At 30.7% G+C, this 15,347-nt stretch overlaps 1 long non-coding RNA gene across 1 annotated transcript; it reads right to left on the minus strand.

The window, feature by feature from the left end:
* Window positions 1–7,267: 7,267 nt before the first annotated feature.
* On the minus strand, window positions 7,268–14,646 carry LOC136092168 (uncharacterized). Its single transcript, XR_010644250.1, has 2 exons — window positions 14,452–14,646; window positions 7,268–9,718 (listed from the first exon to the last, which is right to left on the minus strand). It is a non-coding gene; the product is annotated as an uncharacterized LOC136092168 (long non-coding RNA).
* Between the last annotated feature and the right edge of the window lie 701 nt (window positions 14,647–15,347).

Raw genomic sequence — 15,347 nt, forward strand, 5'->3', positions numbered from 1 at the left:
GCTCTAAAGAGCTAGCGTCTCTTTTACCATCTACTAAATTTTATTCTCGTGTTACTCGTCATTCAATTAAGTCTCACCCTTTTTCTGTGACTGTTCCTAAGTGCTCCAAAAACGCTTCTTCGTCTAGCTTTTATCCTCGAACATCAGTTCTTTGGAATTCGCTTCCTTCATCATGCTTTCCTGATTCATATAACTTGTAATCCTTTAAGTCGTCCGTCAATCGTTATCTTGCTCTACAATCTTCATCTTTTCTCCTCCAGTAACTTCCAACTTTAATTAGTGGTTGCTTGCAGCCTTGTTGGAAGCAAAGATGTTTAAAAAAAAAAAAAATTTTCTGAAATGATTTGTTTCGCAAGTTTTTTTTTGTAAAGGGTTATTATGGAATAATTATTATCTATTTTTTTCGTATAATGCGTTACGGAAGGTGAACTTGCGCAAATACAACTTCCGCAATACCAACTTGAAATACGGAAAAATAAAAACGCGAAATTTTCGTAAGTTTTTGTTTACGACGAACAACCCGAGTTCAAATAGCTTTAATGGAGTGTATAATGATAATCAAATTAAATACAAGACTTACGAAAATATCACATCTTTAATAAAGATATTTTCGAGAAAAAAAAAAGTGAAAAAAGTCATGTATTTGGGAGAACAACCTTACTTTGTGTAATATAATGTTCAAATATCAGGCAACCAAAAAAGTTCGTGCGGTTTATCCTAATTGCCTATTTCTAAGAAATGTATTAAGATTTCTGGTTGTGGTAGGGGGATGATTTTGCATATAAATTAAAGCTTGTTTTAAGGAGAATCAATCAGTGTGTTTCATAAGTTTTATTAGTGCGTTTTAAATTTAAAAGTCTTAAGTGGAGTATGGCTGTGTCAGATGCGATAATTCACGCCTGTTTACTTTATGAGTTCAAACTTTGGACCAAAGCTGCAGAAACTTGTCGTAAGATATGCGCTGCTTTTGGAAAAGGTACCATAGCAGAACGGACGGGTCAAAAGTGGTTTAAAAAATTTTCTTCTGGAAATGAAAACCTTGAAGATGAACCAAGATCTGGAAGACCATCCATCGTAAACAACGAGGATATCAAGCTGACAATCGAGCAGGACTCCAGTCAAACATGTCAGGACCTTGCCTAAAGATTTAATGTGAATGATGAAACTATTCGTTTACATTTGCACCAACTTGGAAAACGTTGGAAGTTGAGCAAATGGGTACCTTATGAATTCAGTGAAACAAACAAGCTACAGCGCTTAACCATTTGTTCTTCAATGCTTTCCCGCCACAATTTAGTGCCATTTTTTGACCGGATGTTGACTAGCACGTTTACAATGGGAGATTCTACATCACCCTCCGTATTTACCAGACTTTGCGCCAAGCGACTATCACCTATTTTTGGCCCTGGATAATCATACGAGGAATCGACAGTTTCGAAATAAAGGAGATCTCGAAAATGAGTTAATTCAATTTTTGAGCTACCAAACTCAAGACTTTTATAAAAATGGAATATACCAGCTTGTTTCACGATGGGAGAAAGTTATTCTTGCTGAAGGAGACTATTTTTCAGAATAAACTTTATTAAAACTGTTTTTATGTGTATTTATTTATGGATCTGCAAAACCGCACGAACTTTTTTGGTTGCGTGATAAATAACGCGTAATTATCATAATTTAAAAAGTATTAAATTTAAAAGCATTTTGAAATACGGTAGATTTTATTTCTATAATTTTGCTATTTAGGTGCCCCAAGAAGACCTAACGGTCTTGACACAGAGCACCACTGAAGTGCATTTAAATAAGAAGTTCACTACAAGGAACATTATGTAGAACATTTAAATAAAATGTTCTACATAATGTTCCTTGTAGCGTTCACATATAAAATTGGCTTGACGGTACATAAAAGAAAAACAAACGTTAACTAAAACTCGAATAAAAATCAGTGACAGTTTTGTATATAAACATTTTTTATATAATTTATTAATTTTTAATCTTTATTATTTTACGAGAGGTAAAACTAAATGCAAATAACGCTGAGGATCCAGCTAGCTCAAGTTTCGACAATAGAAACCCAACCCAAAACACCCGCCATACAAAAGGTGACGTTGGAATTTTGTTATCCCGTTTCTTATAAAGCTTGGCTTTTATGGATAGGTCATATCTCCTTTAGTCGCTTTTGATGACACAGAATAGTAGTCCGTCAGTGGTATAGTGCTGAATAAACATATTATACATTAATAAGCTATCCACGACCATTTAAAACTATTCTCATTTTGTGTTCATACATATTTAAAATTTATTTATTTAGACACATTTGATAAACTCAAGTAAAGAAAGTTTAGTTCAAATAAATACATAACCATATTACAACTAAAGCTTTAAATAATAAAAAAACATTACTACTTTATTTGTCCCTTTCATAAAGGTATTTAGCAACTGAGTCACAAACATTTTTTCCTGGTCCATTGTTCCCAGCAGTAGAAAATGTATTGGGTTGAGCCACACTGTCATCATGATCATGCGTAAGCCATTCTATTATAATTATGTCACGGTGGTTTAATTTAAGGCATTTGCGGACATTTATTATGCGCATGCGTTACTTTAAAAACAACAACATCGTAATTTTGATTTTTTTTTTTTGTAATGGTCTTTTACCCTAACCTAATAAAAAAAGGTCATATCGTTGCTTTGAAGATGTATTAATCAGATATAAACTATAAACTGATAAAATGTGTGGCCAAGGAAAACATATTTTATTTGAAATACTTAACTTATTAATTTTTATGTGACAAAATACGCAGGAAAGTCGAAAATAATTTTATGGTCAACCTTACTACTAAAACATAATAATTAAGCATTTATTAGAATTTTTATGATTTAAAGCTATATATTTTTAAAAAAAAGATGGTTTTAACTTTATAATAAAAAAAAAATTAGTGTCCGGTTACTTTTTTAAGTTTAAAAATTTTGTACATCAAATCTTATATTTTAGCAATAAAAAAACACGTAAAAATGAGTCACATGAAACAAAACTAAAAACATCATGCAGAATATGTGGAGAAAGTCTAGATAATGATAGTGTTCTTTTAACAAAACATATTGTTAGATAGAATTTTGTTTTTTTATCCGAATTGATAAGGACCACCCAAATAAGCATCCTCAAAAAATGTGTTATAGATGCTTTTCAATATTAAGAAATATTGAAAAAGGTTCAAACACTGAACTAAAATTACGATCTTGGCCTGAAAATTGCAATGTAACTGAATGTGTTTGCTTTAAAGCCAATAAAGGAAGAAAAAAAAAAGAAAAAGATAAGTGGAAGACCTTTAAGTATTAGTTATAGTGAAAATATTTGGACCAGACACAAAATAAATAACATACAATCTAAACTTTTACCTCAAACAAAATTTAATCTTAAACTGCAAGATATTAACTTCACTTTAAACCCTCATGTGCATCTTTGTGTGTGTACTATTTGCAACGAAATTATGCATAAACCAATTATTATAAAAAACTGTCTTCATTCATTCTGTGCACCATGTCTATTACCACTTATCATTGGCAAACTAATATCAAAAACAAAATGCCCTAAATGTTCCTTTTCAATTCCAAGTGATGGGTTAATTTCATCAACCAATGTCATTGAAATGATAGAAAATTTGCAAGAAGTATGCAAGCAAGGTTGTGGTAGATTGTTTAAAGTCAAACAACTGTCAGAACAAAAGAAACATCAAAAAACTTGTCAGACAACTCCGATATCAAGTTTAACAACATTATCAATATCATCGTCATCAACTTCACAAATAAACTTTTCAGATATATTTGCATTGGATTCAACAAGCGTTATACCAAGAAATATTGAAGATGCTGCTCTACATGTAATAAAACAAAAAATGTCTCAAACATGTTAACAAAATGTTAAAGGTAAAATAATATCTAATATATATTTCCTAAATTTATAAAATCTACTCTTTACCAAAAACAAAGTTTACTTAAATTTAAATGTATAATACAGTATAAGTATATATGTGTGTGTGTCTGTGTTTAAGTGGAATAGATAGCTAATACTAACATCATTAGACATAACTAGATACATAATTAACAACAGTTACTACATATAATACATATTTCACAATTATTTCATATATTAAATTAGGAGATAAGTATCCTTGAACTTTACAACTCTATACCGAACCTTGTAGTTGAACTTGGGTTCAACGACACTGATATACATAGAGAAACTATTAAAGTTTGTACAAACTTCAAGGTACTTTTCTCTAAATTTGGAATATGTCACAAGCTTATTAACTCCTGCAATCAGTTCAATGAAGATAACAAACAGGACCTTGGTATGTCATATGTTATAATTTGGCAGAACACAATAAATAGAGAAAATTATTTTTGTTATTTGATCTTTATCTTTGTTTTTTTAAATCATTGTGTTATATATATATATATATATATATATATATATATATATATATATATATATATATATTATATATATATATATATATATATATATATATATATATATACATATTATTGGTTATAGAAAATCGAATCAAAGATTTCATGAAGTACTTCCGTGAAAACTGGCCAAACGCTTCAATCACACCCAAGCTTCATTTGCTGGAGTACCATGCATTACCTTTCATTAGAAAATGGGGAGTAGGACTAGGTACTTATGGAGAGCAAGGTGGAGAAAGTCTTCATGCTGAAATCAACCGCATGAAGAGTACCTACTGCTATATGAAAGGAGTGCGTAGATTAAAAAGCATAATGAATGAGCATTTCATAAAAAACAACCCAACTGTAAAAAAATACCAAAAAAAAGCTCAGCCAAGAAAAAGAAAAATTGTAGATACTAAAAATAATACGATACAATACTGCAAAATGGTTTAAAGAAAATAAATGGCAGTATTAAAGCCTATATAATATTTCTGTCAGTATTTTTAACCCTTCAAATAAAAAGAAAACTTACCAATCTTTAAAAGCATTATATTATTACAAAAAAAAGTAACCGGTTTTTGATTTTTGCTTTAAACAATTCACGAACTTTTATATTTAAAAAAAAAAATCAAGGTAGTCACTAAAAAATTTAAAACTTTAGAATATAGACTACAATGTAAGCACAAGTAAAACTTCGCCTTAAAAACAGCTTTGTTTCACTTTAGTCCCACTTCTATTCTCTTTGTAAAATTATTTAAATGATAGCTTTGATGACACATACCATACCTAAAATATTGTTTTGATATCATTTCTTATAGACTATTTAGAAATATCTACAAATAAATCTAATTTGAAGTTTAGCAACTTTATTAGTAATTCTTTGTTTACTTGCGGACATCATTGTTTACCAACATTTGAGCAGAATATAACGCATGCGCATTATAAATGTCCATTACTAAACCACCGTGATGTCGTCATAATATTCACAAATGTTGTGAAGAGTTGCGCAAGCATTAACAATTCTTGTAGCAAAGTTAATATCGCATTCCATACGTTTGCAAATGACACGGAATCGAGCTTTAACGCGTCCAAAAGCATTTTTAACTACTCTTCTAGCTCTGCAAAGTATTTTATTGTAGTTTTTTGAACTTCACTAAGTTCTAAATTTTCAGGATACGGTTTTAACAAATGACGCGTTAAAGGAAATGCTGAATCACTTATCAAAAATAGTGGAGCAAGAGAACCGCCCAGCTCTTTGTAACATTTATCAAAAAGATTTGATTCTAAAATTGTTTTCAAAGAAGAATTCTGCAAAATATAGCTGTCATTATTTCTACCAGGCAATCCAACACTTGTATAAATGAAACGGCATCTACAGTCTACAACGGCAAAAAGTACAATGGAATACCACCCTTTATAATTATAATAAGAAATGGCTTGATTTTTAGGGGCTGAAATAGGGATCAACAGCTCTAACGCATTGGGGAAAACCAAGAATAGCTTCGAAATCTCTACTACATTTATTTAAATTTTCTTCATACTTGTATATATGTAATATATACAAGTATGTCAATAGCAATAATATATACAGTAACATATACAGTATTAGCAATAAGGGCATAGAACTTATATGCCCTTATTGCTATTGACAATAATCTATCAATGCATTGATTTTCGATTCATATATGAATCAAAAATCAATGCATTGATAGATTATTGTCAATAGCAATAACGGCATAGAAGTTCTATGCCCTTATTGCTATTGACAATAATCTATCAATGCATTGATTTTCGATTCATATATGATGACTTTTTCTTTGTGTTTACTTATTCGTTACATTTTTCATTTCATATTTATCATATGATGGATTTATGCAATATAGAAGAACAAAGTATTGTAAATTTGTATGAATTTTTTAAAAACATCTACTAATAATTAGTCTAGTCGACGTCTAAATTTCAATGTTGCATATGTCATTTTTAAGTAGTTTCTAGGCTTTTCTAAATGTGTTTCTTATTTACATGGTTTTACAAGCAAGGTCTGCAAGCAAATTTGAGCTGAAAAATTTTCTTAGCCTCTAAGGAGAATTGATTTTGCTAATTGTGTAATTTAATTTGTTTAAATATAGTAGTTTTAATAAATAAATGTTTGTTTGTTCTTGGTTTTTGACTTATTTTTTTTTCAGGTTCTGAAGAACTAGGCAACTTAGCCAAGCAAGTTTTGTTTTATTTTTTAGTGCAATTGGATAGAGCTGAAAGCTATTTTTTAGTGCAATTGGAAAGAACTGAAGTGTTTTTTAGTCACTTCACACAGTATAACTGGTACTGATTTGATTAAGTTTACTATTTTTTTATTTATTTTATATTGGATTTATTTTATATTAGATATATATTTTATGTATTTAACATAGAAAACTGACTGTAATTTGTTGACATGAAAGTGATCATCAAATTACAGTCAGTAATTTGTTGATTACTTACTTGAATAATTTTGTGCATTGTAGTCTAAATTCTTTGTTAAATTAATGTAAATTGATGTAAATTAAGTTAAATTGATGTAAATAAATATTGTTTAATGTTTCTAATAAACGACTTATGTATATAAACATAAAAAGAAATGGATTTCAATAAATCTTAAGTTTAAATGTAGTCTTAGATTAGAAAAGATCACAGTTTGTACGATTATATTACATTTTTTTATTATTCAGCTTTAACAATAGTATGTTACTGGCAGTTTTAGGGGCCCTAGGCCAAAAAAAAGCCTGTGGCCCCGTATTTAGAAGTAATATGTTAGTTTAAAAAAATATAATCTTAGTTTAACGTAACTAAAAGTTTTATTTCAATTTTTTTTTAATATTTATTTAAAATTTACATAATCTTTTTTCTGTATTTTTCATTAACTAAATCTTTAATCAATGAATCTATAATAATTGACTTCATTTTGTCTGCGTTGCTTGATAATAATGCAAAATTGTTTAATGTTTTTTGTGACAGTTGATCGCAAATCATTTTTTGTTAATTTTAATTTTGAAAATGACCTTTCTCCAGAGCAGTTCGATATCATGAAACATATGAAAATCCTAAGAATGATTTCAGTATTTAGAAATGTAGCCTCCATTTGTTTTTCCTTTATAAGTTTGTACAAAACCAAATGGGACAATTTAGGAGCTTGAGTATTAAAATGTTCTTTCAAATACAGATGTAGATGTTCAATTTCTGCATATAAATTATCATCAATATCTTCCGTGTAGTCTTCCACCAGACGATTAACGCATGTCTTCAGCTTATCTTTGTTAAATCTTGTGTTTATTAAGAATACAAATTTGTCATTCAATTCCTGATAGCATTGAGCTATTTCTTTTAAATTTGTAGTAAGATTATTGATAGTTTTTAAAAAAATGTTTGTCAAACTCTTTACGTGGACTTAAGTAAGGTTCTTCTGATCGGTTTTCACCTAGTAGCGCTTTCTTATTACGGCGTCACTTTTGTAAATAATCTATGTCTGGTAACAGTAATAAAACAGTAATTTGCATCTTGTTCTATTAAATCGAATGTGTTAGTTAATCCAAGAAGATAATCTCCAAGAGATGAAGAAAGTTCAGCACATGTATCTAGAGTAATAGTTGCACTTTGCAATGATTTGGAAACACCATTCATTCGTTGCAAAATTTGTTTTTTATTTCAAAACCTTCACACTCATTGATTTTGACCAATCCTTCCATTAATTTATTGTAGTTCTGGTGAATGGTTTTGACCGAGTCAGCATGAGCGCTCCACCGAGTATTTGATAGTGATTTCAAGGAACTACTTGCAAACTGTTCCAAAATACTCCACAACTTTGTAGAAGCAGAGAAAAAATTGCACAGTTCTTGAACAATACCAAAAAAATTGATTCCCTCGATGCAGCAATCTACAGCAGCCTCTCTTACCAAGTTAAGAGAATGACCTGAACATGGCAAGAATTTTGCCAGCTTATTGAACTCCAAAATTCTAGTTTTCATTCCTTTATATTTTCCTGTCATATTACTTGAGTTATCATAAGATAAGCTTCTACAGTTGCTGATTTCCAAGTTCAATTTTACGTTTAAAAAGTCCACGGTTGCATTTGCTAAATTTTCCCCGTATGATTATCGATGTGAATGAAGTTGATAAATCTTTCGATAGGCTCATTAGAAATTTGATCAATGTACCTCAAGATCACACATAGTTGATCTTTGTGACTCACATCAGGTGTTGAATCTACTGATAATCCATAATACTTAAATTTTAAAACATTGTCGCTGATTGATAGCAAAACTTTTCTTGCATCAAAACAGTTAATTCATTACATGTATTCTTTGAGAGGTAGTTTGTTTTTCCAGAAACACTGTCACCATAATTTTTTATGTGTTTGGCCTATAAAGGATCAAACGGAGCAATCAACTCAAGCAGACCAATAAAATTCCTGTTGCTCTCAGACCCAAATTTTTCATTTGAACCTCTAAAAGCTAAGTTTCTTTCGATCAATGTGCAAATTACAGCTGTAACTTTTCTTAGAACCTCTCTCCAGTAGTTTTTTTTCTTTGCAAATTTCGTTAAGAAGTTGATTATTTAAAAAAACCTTGTTATTTTTTCTGTGAAAGTATGCTAATAAAGCTTTTCTGTGGTCTAATGAGTGTTCATGCCCCTGAATTTTTCCAATCTTTATATCCCGTTGAAGCTAAAGCACATTTTGAGGGTTCAAAAAGCTTGCAGACAAAACAGAATACACAACCTAATGCTGGGGAATATATGAGCCATTCTCTATTAAACGTTTCACTATTTACTTTTTCCCCCATAAATAAGCTTTTTGAGCAATATCGATTGGGATCTTGATACAAATTTTAAAGGATTTAAAATCATAATCTGCATTTTGACATTTTAATGGATGGTTCTCTATCCAAAATTGTATATCCTCAGCTGAAAGAGTTTCCCAAAGTCCTGGATCACTTTTCCTTGTCAATGGCAAATCGATAGGGGAACATACTCTCTCCTTATTGAGTTCCGATTGCTCGTTTAAAGTTTGAGTTTCATTAATTGAGTCCTCTACAAAATCCAATATTTTTGCCTCTTTACTTATGCCACAGTTTGCAAGATTAGCTGAAGTTGGTGAATTACCATGACATTCTGCTTTTAATAAAAAGCTATCAAGTTTTCGATGCTTCTTTATGTTTTCTTCTATTATTATTTTTTTCTTTCTTTTTGCAGCTCCACTTTCATAGCTTCTTCCCATATCTGTTAAAAGGTTCTGAAAATGAACACATTTAATTAATTTAATTACTATTGTTACACTGATTTTACTAATAGATAACACTCCACTATTTTTTATTATTAAAGTTAAGTAAAATAGCCTACATAAATAAGCGAAAGTTTGTTAAAAATAAACAGGAAAACAAACATTAAAAATTTATGATTACTTTTTTCCCAATGCATTTACTTTACTTAAAAGCGTCCAAAATATCGCTTAAAGTTTAATGCAATTTAAAATTTAAAACAATTACTTTCTTCAATTACTAAGATATTTTACTTAAAAGCGTGCAAAATTTTTCTTAAAAAAAACACATTCATTTTATTTTAAATCGAATATTTTAAAACATTATGCACAAATAATAAAAAAACAAATTTATTAACTACCGTTTTTAATATCAATCTGGAAAATCAGGCTGTCATGCAAATAAATAATGTTTACTACTATTATAAACCTTAATTAATTAGTAAAACAGCTCTAATTATAGTTATTTTCTTGGTTTGATAAGTTGAACCAAGTAATTCTAGAAAATAATATTTAAGAAGGTTCTTGGTTGATCTTTTAATAAAAAAAACGTAATGTTATTTAAAAAACGTCAAATGTTAAATAAAATCGTTGAGTTGATTGTTCCTTAAAGTTATTATTTATACTAATGAACAAAATGTTTCAAAATGCTTATTGTTTAATTTTTGCCTAAAAATATTTTATTTTTGTTAATCACAAAAATATTTAGAAAAATAAAAAAGTAAAATTTTTTACACAATTACTTTCTAATGAAAATGTATGCACTTTCCGAGAATTAAAATTTAATTTTGTTGCAATTCTATTTTGGGGCCCCTTTTTTTGTGGGGCCCCTAGGCCATGGCGTATTTGGTTACTGGCAATATGTTTAATGATAATAGTGAAGTTGAAGTGGATAATATTAGACTCAAAGAAATTAATAATGTAGATATTAATAGGCAACTTGAAAATAGTTGTATTCAAGTCAAAGAGATAGGTCTAAGCAAGATAAAATTAATCGTTGTGGAAATGTAAGAAATGATGCTCAGCAAGCAGAAAACTTACTTGCAAGAGTTAAGTGTCAAGAAGTGTTTATGTCTGTTAATTTGATTTTACTTTAGACAATTTAGAACAAAGTAAAATATAAATTTTACTATTTATAGTAACAATTAATAATAGTTTTTTTTAATCATTTGAATTATTATTAATTGTTACTATTTATAGTAACAATTAATAATAATTTAAATGATTTTAGATTTTTTTACAATTTCAAACATAATCATGTTCTTTTTTTTTTTAGTTGCCTTTGTCATCACTTGATTAGTTTGCTTACTGTTGAAACATGGTTTTAATTTTGTAAATTTAATTTGATGTGAAATTTACTCTATTAATCATTAGTCAACAGTTAGAGAGAAGCTGGAGCTTAATTAAGAAATGCTGGAAATTAAAACAATGGTAAAAATAATTTTGTTTACTGGTAACATAATAAAACCAGTTACTACTATTTATCGCGTGTTTTTTTACTTTTTTTAACATGCTGCTTTGGAAACACATTCTTTCTCTCCCTCTCTCTCTCTCTCTCTCTCTCTCTCTCTCTCTCTCTCTCTCTCTCTCTCTCTCTCTCTCTCTCTCTCTCTCTCTCTCTCTCTCTCTCTCTCTCTCTCTCTCTCTCTCTCTCTCTCTCTCTCTCTCTCTCTCTCTCTCTCTGTCTCTTAGATGAGAGGGAGAATTAATAAAACTTTTTTAATTATTCTGGAGACACAGTAATGTGTGCTTACAAATATTATATGCTATGCGCTATTGTTGCTGTATTTTGTGTTGATAGACCTAGGCTGTTATAGCTATTTTTTTTTTCTTTATTTTTTCTGTTATATTATTATCCTAATTTTACTAACAATGAAATGCAAATAATACTTTTTTAATTAAAAATTGGAAGTTTTTTTTTATTTCTTTTTTTAGGTTTTTGCAGGCTTTACTTGACTTTCATTTTCTGGTACCTGTGTTGTGACAGATTTTAAAAAGAACTTAACTGATGTTAATGCGGTCTTTATGTCGTTACTATAAGTAAACTATAAGCAATCATATTACTGATAGGGAGTCAAAGTTAAAATATTATTTATAGATAAATTTGTATTTAATTTTTTAAATAATGTATCAAGTTATTAATGTGTTTTTGTTATTAAGGATTTAACTACTCATAACCCCTATATAGGGTTGCTTACTGGTAGTTTTATTATTGCTACTGTTGTAAATTTCTACTGTTATTATTATAATTGTAGTTGTTATTGTTATTACTACTGTTATTATTACAATGATTATTTCTGTATTATTACACAGGTCAACAAAAAAAATTTTTTTCTGCTGCTGAGTAAACAATTTGTCATTTTGATTTCAAATATGCAACTCATTTTTCACCATCACGTCAAGTTGTAAAGGTAGTTGTAAACATTTATAACAATTGCACTTTCAATTAAAGTGCAAAAGCGAATTTAAAAAATCGCGAAAAAAATCATATAGTTGGGCCAGTAATGGTACCAACTGTTAGCCAACTGTTTTATTACTGTTGGGCCGTTAATGGTACCAACAGTTTATTAAATAGTTGGCTAAGTGTTGGTAAAAGCGTAACGTTTTTTTCACGGTACCAACTAAATAGCCAACTGTAGCTAATAGTTGGTTATTAGGGTCGGGCCAACTTTTTACCAACTGTTCAATGTTTACTGGGTCTCTAACACTTTTTTCGTAAGTACTTTTGTTTTAAACATCAAAAAAAACAAAAAAACAAACTTTAAACATAGCTCCTCCTCCTAAGTAGTTTTATTTTAGTATCAGTTGTTTTTTTTATCCGCCTTTTTATAAAGAAAAAAATACCAAAATACAATCCAAACACAGAATCCTTATACAATTTCTACTAAAATGAGCTCTTTTTAATTTAAAATTTGTTAAAAACTTTGTTTGTTTATGCGACACAATGGTCGCAAAAAGTGACCAACGGAGCCGTCCAGTTACGTAGACCTGGGAGATGTGAAAATAAAAACAGATTGTAGATGGTGTCATTGAATAAAAAATAAAAATCATAAGAAAATATAAAATGTGTGGCAAGACTTTTGTGAAGTAGAAAAACGAAGAATATATGATAAGGAGGCATGGGGAGGAACAACTAACGCTCTAGTCACTCTGAGTGTTGAACATATGCAACAAAGAACAAATATTTGATATACTGATTTTAGAGACTGTTGATGTCTACAGGTGTGATGGTGTAGTGCATTAGTATGTACCGTTTGGTCGTCTTGTATGGTCTCGTTATGTTTTCGTTCACTTTCAAATCGGGTGAATAGAAAGCTAAACACACTCACTCCTTGCGCTTATGGGCTAGCACATCAGAGCCAGACGTAAGACCTACAGAATGGATTTCAATTGATCAAATGCACACATTAGTCACCATAGGCCACAAGCCATCGCTCTTAGTCAAAAGAGCTACTGCCCCGTGCTGGTGTGGAATGATGTGCTATGGAGTGAGATTTTAGATCCGAGCACATAGTCAGCGAGCGCTGATCCGACGTGCATTGTGGAGCTTCCGAATGAACGTGTGCGTGAGTGCTAGCGTAGCCATTAGGTTATTGAGCGCCGTAACCACATCCAGCGGGATAGCCTAATGTCCGTTTTGTCGTTGTAGTGTACATTGGAAGAAGTCGGGGCTCACCAGCCACAAAGAATAAATTTGTTTGTTTATGCGACACAATGGTCGCAAAAAGTGACCAACGGAGCCGTCCAGTCACGTAGATCTGGGAGATGTGAAAATAGAAGTAGATTGTAGATGATGTCATTGGGTGAGAATCATAAATGAATGTAAAGACTATTTTGTAGGAGGAAGAAAATTTTAGGACTCAGGGACTAGGTGAACAATAACTCACGCTCTAGTCATACTAAACAAATGATAAAACGATGGTCTATGAGTAAACAAGTCAATATCGATCCGCTGGTTCATTAAAGGCAACCATGGCTAAAATTATCGCACCATGCAAAAACAATAAAATAAGTAGATAACAAAATATAAAGTAAAATGATAAAAAATATAAGTACGAGCAATATAAAAAGAAAAAATAGGCTAGTAAATGTGCTACTATATATGGTCTAAACTCTAGATAACCAACTGAAAACTGATAATCACCTGTGTGAGATAAAAGTATATAAATGTCATTAATGTAACAAATTCATAATATAAAGCTCACAAAGCGCTATAATACGTGGGTGTAAGAGGTAAAAAAATGTTGGTGCCATGGTAACCAATCAGAGTTAAGTAGTGCATAATGGTGATCCCCCTCCTCAGGAATGCACTGCGACCACCAATGACGTTTCGGAGAGCCCGAGACCTGCACTAACGCCACTCGTCAGGGGCGTGTCCTTGCAACAGATCTCACCGCCTGCACTCTACGTCATGCTAGTCAATATTGCAATATAACAGGACTACACTACAAAAGCCGAAAATCCCAATCCCTATCCCAGTTTTTAATACAGCTCCAACATTCTTAGAGATCTCATGAGGGTGGTAAGGGATGCGCGTGGTGTGAATATAAGCAAATATGTAAATACATATAAATATCATGTACACTTACATAAGAAAAGACAAGCATGTACACATGCATGTATGCGTATGTATAAAAATAAACAATTTAATGTATAGAAATAACACAAAGCAAATAGAAAATAGAAATTAATAATTATGAGTAACTTACCGTGTCTTTTATGGCTGAAATGTGTCTTATAAATACAATAAGTTAATATCACTCATAATCATCGAAACTCAGAATGTTTGTCGTTAGTATAAAAGTAGTTAGTTGAAAATATGGTAGAAAACGTAACGTTTAAAAACAATATTGTTGACAAAACGACCTAACGAACGTTAGTGAACACTGTATAGTGCAAACCACAACGAACTAACTTAGCGACGTCAGATCAAGAAAACTAGATAGAAACAAAAAAGAAACCAAAAAACCTTATGAGATTGTGATATGTCTAAACTTATCTAGTGGTATAGTTCAGTACATACAAAACAAGAATACATTTGTTATAAAAATACGCTAATACGTAATTTTGTAAAAAAAAAAAAAAAAAAAATTTTTCGCGCTCTTTTGCTACTCACAAATATGCGGTCTCATTCACACGTAATAACACAAATCTGAAGAAAATATACAAGGATAAGGTCAAAAAACGATTACGAACAAAAGTATATAATAAAGAACAAATATTTGATAAAATGATTTTTTGGTGATCGCAGTGCATTCCTGAGGAGGGGGATCACCATTGATACACCATAGGCCACAAGCCATCGCTCTTAGTCAAAAGAGCTACTGCCCCGTGCTGGTGTGGAATGATGTGCTATGGAGTGAGATTTTAGATCCGAGCACATAGTCAGCGAGCGCTGATCCGACGTGCATTGTGGAGCTTCCGAATGAACGTGTGCGTGAGTGTTAGCGTAGCCATTAGGTTATTGAGCGCCGTAACCACATCCAGCGGGATAGCCTAATGTCAGTTTTGTCGTTGTAGTTGTAAAGGTAGTTGTAAACATTTATAACAATTGCACTTTCAATTAAAGTGCAAAAGCGAATTTAAAAAATCGCGAAAAAAATCA

Source organism: Hydra vulgaris, chromosome 15 (genome assembly GCF_038396675.1).
Source record: "Hydra vulgaris chromosome 15, alternate assembly HydraT2T_AEP".
NCBI lineage: Eukaryota > Metazoa > Cnidaria > Hydrozoa > Anthoathecata > Hydridae > Hydra > Hydra vulgaris.